The sequence below is a fragment of the Eutrigla gurnardus genome (genome assembly GCF_963514095.1).
Source record: "Eutrigla gurnardus genome assembly, chromosome: 21".
Taxonomy (NCBI): Eukaryota; Metazoa; Chordata; class Actinopteri; order Perciformes; family Triglidae; genus Eutrigla; species Eutrigla gurnardus.
Window position 1 is genome coordinate 12054335 of NC_139932.1, and position 17100 is coordinate 12071434.

At 43.7% G+C, this 17100-nt stretch overlaps 1 protein-coding gene across 2 annotated transcripts in view; it reads left to right on the plus strand.

The window, feature by feature from the left end:
* The window catches only part of wnt5b (wingless-type MMTV integration site family, member 5b), a 64054-nt gene that overhangs the window by 18493 nt on the left and 28461 nt on the right, over positions 1 to 17100 (plus strand). Inside the window, exon 2 of one of the 2 annotated variants that reach the window (XM_084039340.1) lies at positions 13148 to 13241. The exons of the other annotated variant lie outside the window; for it this stretch is intronic. The gene's annotated coding sequence lies outside the window, so the exon portion shown is untranslated. The remainder of the gene's footprint in view (positions 1 to 13147; positions 13242 to 17100) is intronic. 2 annotated transcript variants of the gene reach the window in all.

The following is a 17100-nucleotide window of genomic DNA, read 5'->3' on the forward strand; positions in this document are numbered from 1 at the left end:
ATAGCCAGATATGCTTGAATCAACAGCACTGATCAAAAGGGGGAAAGCCCCAGTGTTCCATTACATAATGTTGGACCAGTGCAAGATATGATAGAGATATTGTTGTTTTTTTAGGTGTTGTAGCCACTTTGCGGTATTAGATTACAGTTTGAAACTGGTTCAGCTGTCTGAGTGAATACCTGCATGCAGAGTCTGCCTTTGTGTGTCTGTTTCCATGTTGTGTTCTTCTATTCCATGCTGTGTTCAGTTAAAAGACATTTTAAATATGAATTGCATTTTCACACAAAGACAGAAGTGCGTGTTCTTGCTCTGCTACCTCTCACACCTCCTTTAGATTTCTGCACGTTCAACCTCAGATCTCTACATGTGCAACACATCAGCATTTACAATCTTGCCTCTACCCACTCACGTTTCCTTGTTTGCTCTCTCACTCTGCTCTCTTCAACGGTTAATATTGAGATCCAGTATTTCCATGTAGAAAAGTGGTGTCATGGTGCACACGAGGAGGTTTTATGGGGCTTTGAAGCCAACGTCAGGTATTATTTCCTGAAAGAAAAGTATTTTTTGTTTGAATTCAGTTAATTTATTCAATCAGTAAATACACTGAAACAAGCTTTAAACTTTTTCGACGTGAGGTAGTTCGACAGTCGAGCTTTAGAGATGATTACTATGATATGATTGTTTTTTCACATCCATTGTTTCTTCCAATTCCATGTAACTTTACAATAAAGGGAACAATGCTGAGGAGGTGATGTGCACTGGATTGAATTACTCAAGTGATAATGGGGGCAGAAAGAAAATCTGGACTTTTAACTCTGTGTAGTTTGATTGTTGAGTATAAATCTTCAACAACAAAATTGTATCGTCGGCGTAAAAATTGATGTTGAAGAAGGATCTGTCGATTACAAACAGGGGGTGGGTAATTAAAAAAAAAAATGGCGATAGTAGCACCAATACCAGTCCTAATGCGTAATACTTAATTAGTACTTCATTTGATACTCGTCACATGAATGGAAGCCGTTAGCGTCGTTAGCACTCTGTGAAATACTGTGTAGTTTTACCTTCTCAAATGCAACGAGGGAATATATTCCTCTTCGACTGACCTGCTCACAACTGATCTGCATGCACCTGGCTATGGAGGGTCACAGGTAGACACGGCTTCACGTGAAGGGGTCACGAGCAAACGAGCTCTGGAATCACGGATTCACAGTAATGTGGTTGAAGGCTGTCATGTCTTATGACGATCACTGGCTGAAGCACCTGCTTTTTTTCATGTCTTGAAATTGAGTTTATATTAAAATTGCGCCGCTAAAGGAAGTGCTGAAACATGGTATGTAGAATGTGTGCTCTTATGAAAAACGTTCAGTGCTGAAATACCATTAACCGATGATATCAGACAACAGGAAGACATGATCCCGTAAGCATACGGGTCAGAAAGGTTACTGGAGCCTGTGAAGATGTTTTTAGCCTTTTCCTATTTTTCCTCTCTCTTTGTATTTCTGTGTCTGTATTTTCCCCTTTTCTTCTCTACCTTGTTCTTTGCTGTTCATGTATTGGCATGACTGTAGAGCACTAATGCCAAAGCTTCTGAACGCAGCGGGGAACCTCTGTTTCTTCCTTTTCCTCACTCTCTGGGGGATTGTGAGACATTCTCTTATTTGTCCTTTCTTTTTATCTGTGCATCTATGTTGTGTGTTTTTTATGCATGGTTTTAGCACTGGCAAAACAACAGGCCCATGTCCTCCCCCCCCTCCATGCCTCCAGCCTGTGTCGCTCTCATCCTGACAATCATCCTTTTTGAAAGAAAAAAGGAAACGGGTGAGGGGAAAGCACGGGAGAAAGAGAGGGGAGGAAATGAGGGAGATGGAGCTGAAATGAGGATCTGAGGAAGAGGAGAGGGGAAGGGGATACAAGCGGCGGGAGGAAGGGGGAGTGGAGATCGTAATGAGAGATGGTAAGGAAAAAGGGGGAGGTGGCAGAGAGTTGAGGGGGGAGGTGAGTAGTGTCAGGTGTCACATAATTTACACATGTGTGGGAGGCGAGGAGAGGGGTGAGGGAGGGAGGGGAGGTCACGGAGGAAGACTCGCACTGTATGTGGTGACAGGACAGTGTTACCACAAAAATCAATAGGCCTGTCTGCACGATGGCCGTGTGTGTGTGTGTGTGTGTGTGTGTGTGTGTGTGTGTGTGGCCAGTGAGTTTTAATTGAAGTCCTGTGTCAGTGCCATAGTAACACAGACTATGGGATGTTGGGTAGATGTATTAACATGAACTTTCACCACACAGGGCCCCCTCTTCTGTGTGTCTTCCTTGTCCTTTTACTTTTGGGTTGCCTCGTTTTTTTAAGATTTATAATAGGACGGATGAGGAGTGTAGTGGCGGGCTGAAAACAGGGAGCGATAGAGGGGCAGGACAAGCAACAAAGCACCCATGGGTGGAAGGTTGGGACCGTTCGGCTACCGAGGTGCTTCTACCATTTCTTTTTTTATCCTTTTTTAAGCTCAGGATATGGAGAAGTCTATCTGATTAATAGATAATTGTAGCCCAACAACATACTTGTGTAGGTGGAATAGACACCATATTATCCTGACTTACAACTCATGTTGTTCAAGACCGTTCTGCCCATCAGCTGTCTCCTCAGGGTTCCCGTATCAGCAGCACCTCGGCCGTGTCACAGCTGCCCCTCATCCCCCCGTCAGCCCTCGCATAAATACATCGGTGATAAGAAGCTGTGACGTAGCTACACACACGGGTTTAAATGGGTGAAATCTGACGCTATCTATTAGCAGGATTCCCGTTCCTGTCAGCTTAGAACAAACAGGATCATGAGATCGGACAGCAAGAGTGTTTGGTCCCAAAAGCCCGCCTCCTCGGTGAATCGTACAAATGCTGATAAATCCTGCTTCCTCACCTCCACACACCTGGAGAATCGCTGCTAGAACTGGAACTGGTGTCTACCTGCATTTATCTGCTCTGATTGACTCCTTGCCCATCTTCTGACTCTCACCTGCCGTTCCCCTCTGAAGGGAAAGTCAGCGTTGCTCCAGCCGCTCTGCAGACTCCCGACTTCTGGATCTGTATTCAGTCGTTCCGACTCTCTTGTTACAGCCGAGCTCCTCTCCCGTCGCCTCTTTCCCCGCTTGTCGATCTTGCATTTTCAGCAGTTATGGAATGAAATATTGATAGATTTCCTTCGGGGAGACACTTCCCTATTGATGTAACAGTACACCAAGGACACAAAGCATGAAACATGAAATACACACAGTATGAGGACACTGAGAATGAAGAGAGAGGGACTTCTGCTGCGGTCACGTGTAATGTGTGTGTGTCTGAATGTAAGTGTGTCTGAGGTTGATCAAACCGGTCTATTTGTCAGGAAACCTCTGGAGAGACGGAGAGAAGGGGAGGGCAGGAGAAAAGAGTTTCTTATTCTATATTCTTTCATACAACATTTATGTCGTAGTGGAGAATACTGAAACAGACATGAGAAAGCATGAGAAGAAGAAAAACAGGCGTTCGCATCAAAGTGTCTCTTTCTGTTCTGACTTCTTTCCATCTCTTCTTTGCCTTCCCAATCACTTGATTCCGCCTCCTTCATTCCTCTTCGCCGTCTTCCCTCCCTCATCACCCTCCCTCTGCATGCCATCCATCTCTCAGCCTCTGTTTCACTCCGACTCCCCCTCTTTTCTCCCTGCTTGTCTCACTCACACACTCACACACACAAGAACACACACACACACACACTAAGCCATGCTGACACTTAAACTAAGTGCACTCACACACACCCTGTTTCCTTACTCCCTCCTCTTACCACCCACACAGAAACGAGGACACATGCAGGCCACAAAACACACACACACACACACACACACACACAGTACTTTCAGCACTTTCTTCTTTACCATACTCAGCAAGATCAGATGTCAACTCAACTGACACAATGCGCACACAGAGGCTGTATTTTTCTTTTCACCACGCTCCGTTTCCTCCTCCCCTCTTATAGAATATATGCATTTTTAAAAAAAAAACCTCCCACACAGACCGACACACTCGCACCGAGTGAGAAATGCTGCATGAATGGTTATCCTCTACGCGCAAGAGAGTCATGAGAGGTGGAAAAAAAAAAGATGACGAGACGCAGATCTTTAGGGGAGAGGAGATGTGGCAAGTAAAGACGAGGTCGGGGTGAAGACGGGGGTTGGAGAGCTTTAAAAGGGAAAAAAATGTTACAAGAGATGAGAAAGGAGAACATGAAGAGACGATGCAACATCCGTAGTCTTACCTTTAGCTACACATGTGAGCAAAGAGCTTCTATTAAGGCATGCATGCGAGACACAAATGGCTCTGTGGAGAGAATGAAACATGAATAAATGATTTTCATGCACTGACAAAAAAAAAAAGCCACCACGACGAGCCAAGACGCTCTCACAGACGGTGCACAACACACACACACAAACACACACACACACACACACACACACACACACACACGTGTACAATTAAATGACATGCGTGTTTTCATGCAGGCAGCATGCAATGACATGGACACGCACATAACAACACATGCTTCTCCTGCGCTCGCTGACACGAGAGACGTTTCGGCATCACACACACACACACACACACACACATACACACACATACATGGAACCACACTACATAAACAGTGTCTTTAATACAGTCAGCCTTTAAATGTATGCATGCATACTAATGCAGCTACTTTGACTACTTTCTAAACTTCTTTTACACACAATTAAATCCAGAAGCAAAACCATAATAAGCATTAACAGTTGATGAAGATTCCAGCACTTGAACTCACACACATGTAATCTACAGATCTGCTTCCTGGTTCAGACCTTGTTTAGAACCTTCTTGATCATCTGACTGCCGGTTTTGCCCCCATTCCCAGATTAGCATTTACTTTGGCGATGTTTAGAATATGTCCTCCTATGTAATATTGCTCTCCTTCTCCCTCCATTCACGTTTAGGCTCTTGTGAAGCCGCGGCACCTTAAGTGCCTTGCTGGAAGGGCACGGTGATAGTAGCCGGAGAGTGGTTTTCATTCATTCCTTTGGTCGCTTTCCAGTGAAAACTGCTTACCTCTAGGCAACCGCTGCCCCTGATATATATTTAAGTGCAGGCTGCCTTCAGCGACACGTGCACACACACACACACACACACACACACACACATGCACACACACAGGGCAGCACGGCCACACACCATGTGTACGAGCCAGATTTGGCTCCGTCCTCATGTCTGCCATACGGTTGATTCCTCCCTGCTGTGCACACCCTGCAGGCCAAACACACAGCTCGCCATGTGTGTGTGTGTGTGTGTTAGTAGGAGAGAAACATATTTTACCACAAAGCCATGTTTGAAAAAGAAACTTCACTGTTTTCGCCGTTGAACTGTTCATATCATTTTTTTTGTGGGATGATTTCACCAGGATACTTTACTGTAGTACATGTTGGAAACGGGATTAGCGTTTTACACTTTGGGTGCAACGAATTGATTCTGTTTCTTGGCATGTGGTTTTATGGGACGGGGATCAGTTTTCTTGAGATTTGGTGAAATGTTTAGTGAATCTTGCAGCAGAAAACCAGCCTTCAAAGGCAATTTAAGGCTGGAATTATTTTTTTATTAGCATCAGAGGGTTTTCACAAGACTCCATAGCTTTGACAATTTTAAAAACACATCTTTCTGCATTTTGGATTTCCACACTCACCTGGAGAAGCTCCTCTCAAAAAGAAGGGATGAGAGAGGCATGTGTTCGGAAGCCACTGGTTTTGATGCCAGTATATCCAATCACACAGCACAGGTGTTCTTATTAACCCGCATTTATGTTGCCTGGCGACTTTGCCAGCATAGCAGCGAATTGATTGATGGATGCGGGGATTTTGGTTGGCTTCGCTCAACTGGTAGCAGCAATAAACTGCAGTCAGATGACATTATCATGCCTGAGACAGTTAAATATGTCAACGAGAACAACTTAATAGTGAGTCGAAGCACAGCTTAAGAGCACAGCATGAGTTGTTATCAACAGCTATGTATTTAGTTCACACATCTTGAATGATAACTTAATACACTAGAAGAATAACATGCGTTATATTGTTTGTTTTTTTAAATATGCAGATCCCCGTGTAGGCAAGAGACAGCGAGACACGGGAGACGGATAGAGAAAGGAAAATCTAAACGCTAAGATACACAAATGTAGGAGAGAGGCAGAAGAAAGGAGGGAGGAAGAAAGAGAGAGAGACTAAGAGAGAGAGTGAGGGAGGATAGACAGCAGTGTCTCTGAACCTGCATAGACAAGCTCAGTCAGGCTGCTTTTGTGTGAGAGAGAGAGAGAGAGAAAGCAAGGATGTTTTGACAGTTCGGAGCCATCACAGCAGCAGAAGGCAGGCTGTGTGTGTGTGTGTGTGTGTGTGCAGGTGTTGTGTGTCTGTATTTATGTGTGTTTCTGCATGCACACAAAAGACTAAAGGCAGAGACAGACAGTGACGTTTCTCCTGATTCGGAGACAAAGAGGGAGAAAGCAAGTCTAGCACAGAGCCTGGATGAAGGACAAAAAAAAAAGAAGAAAGTTGTGATCTTCGTGTGTGTGTGTGTGTGTGTGTGTGTGTGTGTGTGTGTGTGTGTGTGTGTGTGTGTGTGTGTGTGTGTGTGTGTGTGGTGTATATAAATGTGGTGTATACATATTGATATGCGTCAGGGCACCTGCCACCGGGTCCCACCATGCATCATTCTGGTCGTGACAAGAAAGACCTTCTCATCAGAGGGGCAGACATGTGTCCAGATCCCCCCCCCCCACACACACACACACACACACATTATGTCGTCTCCTTCTCATCATGCAAAGATGGAACAAGCACGCAGAGTTCTCTTTATCAGCCTCGACCCACTTCACCTTCACAGAGCTCCACGCAGTCGCACCGGGAGCTGCGCCGAACAAACACGGTCTTGTGCAGCTGCCGCTGAGCAGCTCAGGAGCAGTTGGAGGTGAGATGTGTTGCTCAAGGGCACCTTGACTTGACTGTATGTTTTTTTGTTTTTTTTTTATGTGAGGGAGGGGAGACGCATTCACCTGCATTTTCCCAGCCGGTCTGGGGATTTGCACCATTGACCCTCCAATTGCAGCCCTGCTACTTTCGGCTGCTGCCTTTAGGCGGCTGCAGCTGTCTGTGTTCGACAGCTAATGTTTTGTGACCCAAAATCTTATAGAACATCATGTGACAAAAAAAAAAGGCTCTTTGTGATTCAATAAAACATGTAATAACTGATCTTTTGACGCCGTGGGGGATGTGGAAACAAGCTGCAAACACATGATAGTTGCCTATTTACGCATCATTCATCACATGAGAGATGAGTAACCCACGTTTCTATCCCTCCCATGAATGTAAGTCCAATATTCCCCCTTTTTTTAAGTGTGTTTTTGGACTCCTGAGGGAAATAGAGTAATAACTATGTTCACCAGCAAGTCACTAACGTGGTCTGCCTGCTATTTGGGTCTGAGCAGGTAGAGATTTATCAGCTTCCAGGGCATCAAATACTCCAGTGTAAAGCTGGCAGAGCCATTATTAGACATTCAGATTCACAGGCGTAGTATTAAGATTGAGAAACTGCACGAAGGGTGGGGGGGGAAGGGTGGTGTATGAGTCAAACCAACACAGGTGTGCTGTTCACAAGGCGCTAGTGCTCGACTGGGTGATCATTCACTGTAAGTTAGTCACAAGAGCAACCCCTTTCACATACAAGTCATGTGATATTGATTACAGCCACTTTACATTTTAGGTTGAGCTTCATCCGAGCTAAACGGATCGCTGTAACATCCAAGAGAACATACCGTCACGCATGGCGGTCGGTCGGAAAGTAAATCAGCGTCCTTGATTTCCACAGAAACTGACAAGATTTATTTATCAGGCTCCTACACAGTTTCCTCCTGACAGTCTGTCTCATACATTCTCATCGTTTCTGCCGGTTTGCCAGAAAGCCACACGAGCAAATAGGCAGAGTGTTTGACAAGTGTGTGTGTGTGTGTGTGTGTGTGTGTGTGTGTGTGTGTGTGTGTGTGTGTGTGTGTGTGTGTGTCAGAGAAAAGATGGTTGTCATTCTACGAGGCAAAATGATAGGGGGGATTGCATGTGTGGGTGTATGTGCATGGCTGCATGTGTGTTAACAATGTACCCTCGTGTCCCCTGTGTCAAAGCCTGGCTAAATCAAGTCAACCATGCTGGGTGTGTGTGTGTGTGTGTGTGTGTGTGTGTGTGTGTGTGTGTGTGTGTGTGTGTGTGTGTGTGTGTGTGTGTGTGTGTGTGTCAGGCCAGATCAATATGAACTAATCAATAGGAGAAGACAGCTAGAAGGACCTTGGGGATGGCGGATACACACCTGGTGTACACACACACACACACACACACACACCCTCTTTGTATTCCATCCTCACTTTCTCTCTTTATCTTCTCTCACTCTACCATGCCTCTTTTTTTACCATGCCTGTCTCTTTTCCTCTATTCGTCTGTTTTTTCCCTCTATCTTTCTCACACAAACACACTAATTATCTCACTCTTTTCTCTTTCACTCTCTTAAGGCTTCAATCAGATACGTCACTGCCTAATTTTCTTGCCCTTTCTTCTTCTTCTTCTTCTTCTTCTTCTTCTTCTTCTTCTTCTTCTTCTTCTTCTTCTTCTTCTTCTTCTTCTTCGCAGTATCCAAAGGGTTTATTTTGTTCCTTTCACTTGTGGAGGCTGGTTGCGTGAGGGACCGAGTTGGGGCTTCTCAGGTCAGTTCTGACTTTGAACCTGGACTCTTAGAGACACACCGCGTTAGCAAACAGACCTTGTACTGCAGGTTTGTTTTCCTTTGGTCCGGTCACATCTGTTGAAGAGGAGGTGGAAAGACGAGGTCTGCACAAGAGGAGAAGTCGGGCTGCTGGCACGCACACGTCTGACTGCAGCCTTTAGCACACGTGCTGCGTTCAGTGTACATTGCATGTGAGAAATTAAAACACACGTGTGGAAGCAGAGACAGGCTGTAGTAATCATTTTATTTTTAGAACCATCTGTATGAATGTACGTGGTTTGAATTACCCTCTTTGAAGTATCCAGGAGGTCAATTTAAGTGTCTGTTTTTTGTTGTTGTTTTCTGGATTCACAAAAAGTCTTGTTTATTGGATTATGGGACCGTCAGAGTTGGTTATCTTTTAATTTCTAAATGTCGACAATCAATTTGAGTGACTTTGCAAATGATATTTCTGAAAAAAACTTTTTTTTTTATGAAATTTGAGAAACTTGATTATAGTTTCAAGTTGAACTTTGAAACTTTAATTATCTAGTAGAGGCTGTGAACCATTACAAAAATGAAATATTAGAAATTACTCAATTAGAAAAGAATTCAAACTACATGAATTCAGATCATTTTCAAAGTAAAAATATTTCAATACAGTAGATTATTTAAAGTCCAACACAAGCTATTCACTAGTGATTCCTTCACACATACATTTCTTGCAAGATTCGAACCCTAACATCCCTTTGTCGTTTCCATACTTGTCCCTCTTTTGCAAAACTTGGAAAAAAAGCAGTTAAGCAAACATAACTGATGAATGATTTGCCAACATGAGTCCGTCTCCTCAACAAGGTGCCATAGACTTCTTACGGATCTGTTCTCCTTTAAGCCAATCCAAAAATAGAAAAATGGACCAGTGTGTAAATCTATCTTTTTGCCAAATCCTGAATTGGCAGGCTGGTTATCAGCAGGCACACGACAGCTCTAGTGGACGCTCTGGGTCTGAGGCACTTTCAGTTCAATTCACTCAACATGCAAATTGAAACTGTAATTCATTTACTGGCAGATAAGAGTGCTCCTCTGTCTCAATAATGCCTTTATAGATTGAATATTAAATAACCTTTTGATGGGGATTTTCTGATGGTTTGAATGTAGACTTCCCGGGTTAATTGGATTGAACGAAAAATGACTCTCGGCTCAATCAAATTCAGTGCCGGCGCCGACAAGTTCAGACCTTCCTTTTATTCCCCAGTAAACAGTGTATTAGTGTATTTATATATTTGGTCTAAATCCGAACACGTGCAGCAGTACTATTCTATTTTCTGTGGTGGGAAAACTACTACTACTACTTCAAGTTTTTTTTTTCTTAAAGGGGCATTCCCATTTAATCTGAAATGTAAATTTTCCTTCATTCTTTCTTCTAAGGAAATACAAACTATGATGACACTGCAACTGCTTCAACACATATTGTGTCTAAGCTTGCAGCCTGTTGCCATGGCAGCGGGTGACTGGCATCTGAGAGCTTTTGAGTACGTCATAGCCTCTGGGTAGCCTACAAACTCAAGTGATTCAACATCTGTCCGTGTACGACATTACACATTAAGGAGGACGCTGATTGTGCCGTTAAGTTTGTATTCCTTCGCTCCTGGTGAAACCGAGGGGCACCTCGAGTAGTTCGAAGCTTAGGCCACAGACCAAATGATGGAATTTGATGACAACTTATCTCAACTGAGTGATGCTATATCATCATTTCAATTTGGGGTAGTTTTCACCCGCTGTTTGTCTTTCCTCCTCACCGTTGCCCTCCAAACACTCCAAACATCTACCCTCCTAAAAAAAAAAACTCTCCTTGTTAACGTCGTGCAATCTCTCTGTTCCAACACACTTCCTGTCAAACACGCCGTTTTTTTCTGTCTTCCTTTCTGCCCGTTTCCCCCTCCTGTTTGAGAAAAAAAAGCGTGACAAATTTTAGACAGAGCAAAAGAGAAAGTAAAAAAAAAAAAAAGTTTCTCTTTATTGATGCTTGAATGACAAGCTGAGCTGACAGGGAGGCACAGAGAGCCGGCAGAGACGCCGCTCAGTGTCTACGCACATGCATTATGCACCGACAGGAAGACAAGCACGCACACAAACGCACCGCACCTCCCACGCTACCAAAAACACCGTCTCACCTGACAAATTAGAATGAGTGTGAGCCCCGCCGTTTTTGTTTTTTTTGACATCGCAGGTATCTGTCACATTCCTGTCAGAGCTTCACGTGGTTTCACATCGAGACAGAGACACCGAAAAAGAACCTGCATGTCACCCTCTCTCTCTCTCTCTCTCTCTCTCTCTCTCTCTCTCTGTCTCTCCATGTCCGTCCTCCCCTGTCTTTCTCCGCTGGGTACCGTCGAATGAAGCAGGAATATGGAGCAGAAGTCAACATCACATGCTGCATAATTCCCAGTCTCCCATTGTAAAAGCTGAGGCTTTTTTTTTTAATAAAAGATTCAGCAACGACGTCCATGGTTTGATTGTGAATGAAGCAGGGTCTTATGGTTTCCAATGAAAGATTTAGTGTGTTGTTTTCCTCATTCCGTCTGCCAGATCTGACATTAATCAAGCAAAACTGCACAGAACGGCTTATGTTGTGTATAAGATGTAACGACGACGATGTTTCGAGCAACATAGCTCATACAAGTAGCATAAATATTGAAGGAACAAAGTCTTAAGAATATAATCTTTGGGACTAATAATAGCTGTGATGCTGACGCGCGGCATAAAGGGTGGATTAATATCTGCATCTGTTGCCTAATGAGCAAAAGGCCTACAGCAGGAAGTGACCTGATAAAATAATAAGCAGTTGAACACCCAGAGGGGCTAATGAGTGAAGGTTTCTCTTGTCTGGAGGCTGGAAAATGCACCAGAGTAGTGCTGAAACAATTATAATTTGATTAGTGATTAATCATCAGTGGCTGATTCCACATGATCAAATGTGAGAATTTGTGGTTTTATATCAATGCACAATGCAATATATTTGGATTTTGACAGTTGATACCACACAAACGAGCAATAGCCATCATTTTAGGCTCATGGTTCAACGCATATATCTCAATATGTCTCAATGTTTCAATTTATAATGACTCAGGTGGATTTTTATGACATTCATGGTCCACAGAGAATGAAGCCGACTGACACCGTGACAGCTATTTGATAGCTTGTCATAACATGTGGGACACACATTGAGCCCGGCTCTGAATTAATGGATGAATGATTCAAATTAAATGTTCCTGTCGCTATCCTCAAGTCAAAAAACATTTATTTTGCAAATATGTGTTTTAAGACCACATTCCTGCAAAACGAAGAACTTTTCCGTCGACCTCAGCTATACTTTGCATTCAGTGGTAATTCGCTAATGTTAGGATGCTAGGATGCTAACCAGTAGCATCACCCAGAAGTTGTAATTCCACCGTTTGGCCACTAGGTAAAACTTCAAAGAGCTGCTCCAGCTGGCTTCATCTTGTTACACTGGTTTCTAATATTTAACAGACTAAGCTCAACTATTATACTTTAAAGTAATTTTGCAAAGTAATCAGATTAGTAGGTCGTGTTGAAAATGGTAGCTGAAGAAGGAGAGTCCTGGTGCAGATACTGCCGTTAAAACCACGGCACCCTCTCTCACAAGGACCGTCCTCGTAGAGGAAGAGCTAATTGTCATCCACCTACTTCTTCAAAAAAGAAATTACTTAGGGTTTGGATGATGTAATTGGCTCCTGCTTTTGATGCAAAGTTCGACTTTCTGAAACTGGAAAGAATTATATCTGACCTTCGCCTAAATTCTTACCTTTTGTAGAAAAGCAGCTCATTACTTTCTGAGGAATGTGCAGCAGAGGTGTGTGCGTGCCTGGTGTCCGACTGAAAATAATTAGCTGGTCTATTGGGCAGCGACGTCTGAGAGAGGCAGAAGCAGGATTTCTGTATAAACTTTTAATATGTGTGTGTGAGCGTGTGTGTGTGTGTGTGTGTGTGTGTGAGGGTGAGTCTTGTGCCAACCATTGTTGAATTTTAGGCAGATTTCTTCATTTCGGAAGAGTTTGTGTGTGTGTGTGTGTGTGTGTGTGTGTGTGTGTGTGTGTGTGTGTGTGTACACGCTCAGACGGTATTTTAACATGGCTAGCCGACTTTTAGCAGCCCACAGTTAAACAGTGACTCACAGATTCCCCTCTCTCCGTCTCCCTCTCTTTCTCTTCTCCCTCATCTGTTTCTCTCTCGTTTCTTTTTCCTTTCTCTTCTCTTCTTTTTTTTTTACCACTTTCGCTGGTTTTCTCTCTTTCGTTCTCTGCCTTAACTCCCCCTCTCTCTCTCTCTCTCTCTCTCTCTCCAGAGTGGGTGCTGACCATAGCAGACTTCAGGACAGAGGTGCTTTCTCCTCTGCTGCTCCCCCTCATTCCCCCCCGACTGCTCCAGCCATAAACCCAGTAAGTTTCAATATGACCCTACCACATATCAAGTCTTGCTTTAAAACATTATGCATTATTATATTGGTGTTTTATAGTCTTATCTGAATAGAAAATGTATGTTTTATACAGTTTCACATCCTAAAGGGCTCATGGAGTCTAATAAAGCTCATTCTATACAGACAAAAACAAAGTATAGTTTTGTCCCAATAACATTCCTTAAGTTTAAAAAAAGACTGAACCATCCCTTCTGTCCAGCTTTGATTGGTTGAGAAAGGCAAATAAAGAATGATAATAGGGACTTAAATCCTCCTCCTACACATAATCAGGAAGTACAGTACACACACATACGAGCACTTGTACAGAGAAGGTCGTTTAAACATTAGAGACGCTCAAATCAAAAGCAACGCCAAATGTTCCCGACTGGGGCCGCTGATTTAAAAAGAAGGAAAAAAAAGAGCTTCCTGACACACACAAACACACAAACACACAACACACACAGCCCCCGAGGGCCCCTGGGACTTCAAAGAGCCGTCTACTGTAGGCCCACCTCAGCGACACCTCAACACCAGGTGCCACGGAGAGGAGGAAGGAGGGTGGAGGGTAGAAATGGAAATGCTGAGAGGGGGAGAAGAAGTAGACGACAGAAGAGAGAGATGGAGAGGGAGACCGTGGGCATGAAAGGAGGAAGGAGGAAATAACTGAAGGAATATGTGAAGAGTCCAGTTCTCAAGGTGGAGATAAAGATATGGGAAGGAGCTTTAAAATGAGCAATATATAAGTTGAGAAGCAAAAGAGACGGGGACTACAGACAGACGGAGGCCTGAACAGTCCAGAAAGACAGACAAACGCAGCAGACGAGGAGTTGCAGCCAGAGATGGGGGGTGGGGGGGGGGTTAGTAACACTCTGCTGCTAATACCTCTGTTGCTTTGTTGTGAAGAACCCCAGTTCCCCTTTTAATGTTGAACCATTCCTTTAATGATAGCAGTAAAACACACACACACACACACACACACACACACACACACTGCTGTTCCTCTCAGCCTGACAGGAAATGTGGTTCAGAGCGCAACGTGACGAGTCACAGTTCAACTTTTACAACTTACGGGACCAACGCACACTCACCCGCACGGCAAAGTTCGAATGCGAAAGCAGAATTTATAGCATGAAATGGCTTCAGTTACACGTGTTAGTGACCCATATGGGGAAGAAATGTGGGCCTTTTGTCAAATGTGGGTGCCTGTGAGCTTTTTTGACTTTGTTTGCAAGCTGTCAATCACACAATATGTGGGTTTAAAGGGAGTGAGACATATTCTTCACATGAAGCACTTTCAGGAGCACTTTGAGCCCATGAAGCTGCCTTGTAAGTGCATCCATTTTCACAGTGAAACCTTCGAGTTACACCGCAGAAATGAACCCCTAAACGTGGCGATGTTAGTGCGTTGCTCAATCTGTTGGAATATTCATCCACACAGCTTTCAGTCTCGTCCTTAAATTGTTGATTTCCATGTGGACAAATCGTGCCAGACAACGTTTTGTTAATTTGTAAATTCGCTGGTCAGTATGTGGACTTTTACACATTTGATCAGCTCCACAACCAACTGTAAACACGCTGTAGCTTTAAGACTCGACGGCCGAGTATGAGGGATTGTTTGACATTTTGGGACACGAGATAAAATTCTCATTTGCTATCTTGCTGAGCATTAGACAAGAAAATTGATACCGATCTCATGTATGTACAGTTAATATGAAGCTATAGCCAGAAGCTTGTTAGCTTAGCTTAGCATAACGACACAAAACACTGTGAAACAGCTGACCTGGTCAGCTACTAGCACCACTATTTATCTCCACCAGGGGGATCATGTGATTGGTCGCGAGTGCGTTGGTGAGAGAGTGGGTGTGCACATCTGTGTCCGTCCACAGCTAATCTTGCGTCCTGCTAATATTTTGGGTAGCCAGTTTTGGCTACAGGTTCAAGGACCTATCATGGTTGCAGCATCTCTCACTTTCTCAAAACACCTTTAATTCTGCCATTAACTGCCCGCTGACTCATCACTCACTCCTCTTAACCAGACTAGCTAAATGAGAAGCTGTGGTTTTTTACGGGCGGGTCGTGTGCTGGACTAGTTCCTGGCCAGGAGCAGACAATTCCTGGATTCATCACCATCATGTCAGTAGACAAGCAGAGAACAGAACAAAATAGTTTTTATATGGGTTAAACAAGTGAGCTATTACGTTAATAAGCAAATTACTAGGCAGATTTGTTTACCTTTGGACAGAGCAAGGTTAGCTGTTTACCCCTGCTTTCAGTCTTTATGCTAAGCTAACGTAATCATCTCCTGGATCCTGGCATCTCCAACTTCATATTTAACAGACAAATGAATGAAAGTGGTATCAATCATTTTGTCTAACTCTCGCCAAGAAAGTGAACAAATGTCCCAAATTCAACAGTTTCTTGAAGTGGATTTGAAACTTACTGAAATATTGCACTTGAATCTGAAAACTACAAACTAAATCTGCAGGAAAGTAGTTTTACTGGTATAACTGGTACCAGTTGCACTACTTATTTGTGCAACTGTTATAAAAGGGAAGCAGAACTGCAGAGGAGAAAGTATGGAAGTGTAGAATCTCTGATAACGTGCTGAAAGTAAGCTTTTTCTAACATAAATTGGCTTTTGATGATCTGTAATTATGTTTTTCAAGCAAACTATCTTTTTGTGTAATAGAAATATGGGTAGGACCTGTGTCGGCCCACAGTTCATCTTACGCAAAAGCAAAGTTAACTTGCATTCTACACAATAGAGTGATATATCATGCTCTCTGCAACCACATAAAGCTGGCCACCCAGCAGTGAAACTCCAGAGCTTAATTCACAATCTGCTCTTTATTCAAAATGCAAATTGAGACGGCAACTTATACAATAACGGAAACGTTTGCATTCCCCTCACAGACTGTTCTGGGAGAATCGTTTCATCGGTTTAAATAGCGTCAGTAGTTTGGAAGCGGTGCTTCACAGGTGGCCTGCACCACCTCCGACGACTCACAAACGAACAGCAAGGGGGGGACAGTTAGGCAAGGTGACCTGATATAAAAAAAAACATCACGACACTCCACCCTTCTGACGTGTCCTTGAGCAAGACACCCAATCCCCGGGTAGCTGCAGCAGTGGGGTTCTGGAGCCGAGCCTGACCTCTGACCTCCCTGTGGAGGGCAGGCAGACAAAAAGAGATTTTCCCTGTGGGGATTAATAACGTATCACATTATCATTTGAATGCAGTTGATTGTATCTCTGTCACTCTACATTTCAGCCCGCGGACCTTTTCCGTGGAAGGCACGTGACGTGACCTTGTCACGGCGAGTCTCCTGTATCTGTCGGGAAAGGTCTGCAGACCCAAATGTCAAATGATAAGGAAACAATCGGGTGCATTGTACGCCTCCCACCTCCCTATTCATTTATCAGTATTCAAGCAACAATTTGTCACGTCACACCTCTTTCCTTTTAAGTTCTCTTCTATCACTCTTGTTGCCTTGCTTGCTGCAGCATTCAGGATTCAACCAAACCGACTCTGCATATGGACTAACCACATTTGTCAGCATGTCATTATAAGGCACACAACGTGTAACAATCCCACTGTATGAGCAAAATACAAACAAATTCATAGCTCGACTACATGTTATTCTTTCTGTGGTTTCCAAACTGCGTATTATGGGATGTTTCTGGGACGAAGCGGCCACAAAATGCCACAGACAAAAATCTTTCACGTCTCAGTGTGCACTCATTGCAGTGTTATTGCACAAGACCAAAGGCCGGCTAAAGCAAACTTAAGAAACAGCTAACACTGACATTCTCTCCCTGTGTCTCTCTCTCTCTCTCTCTCT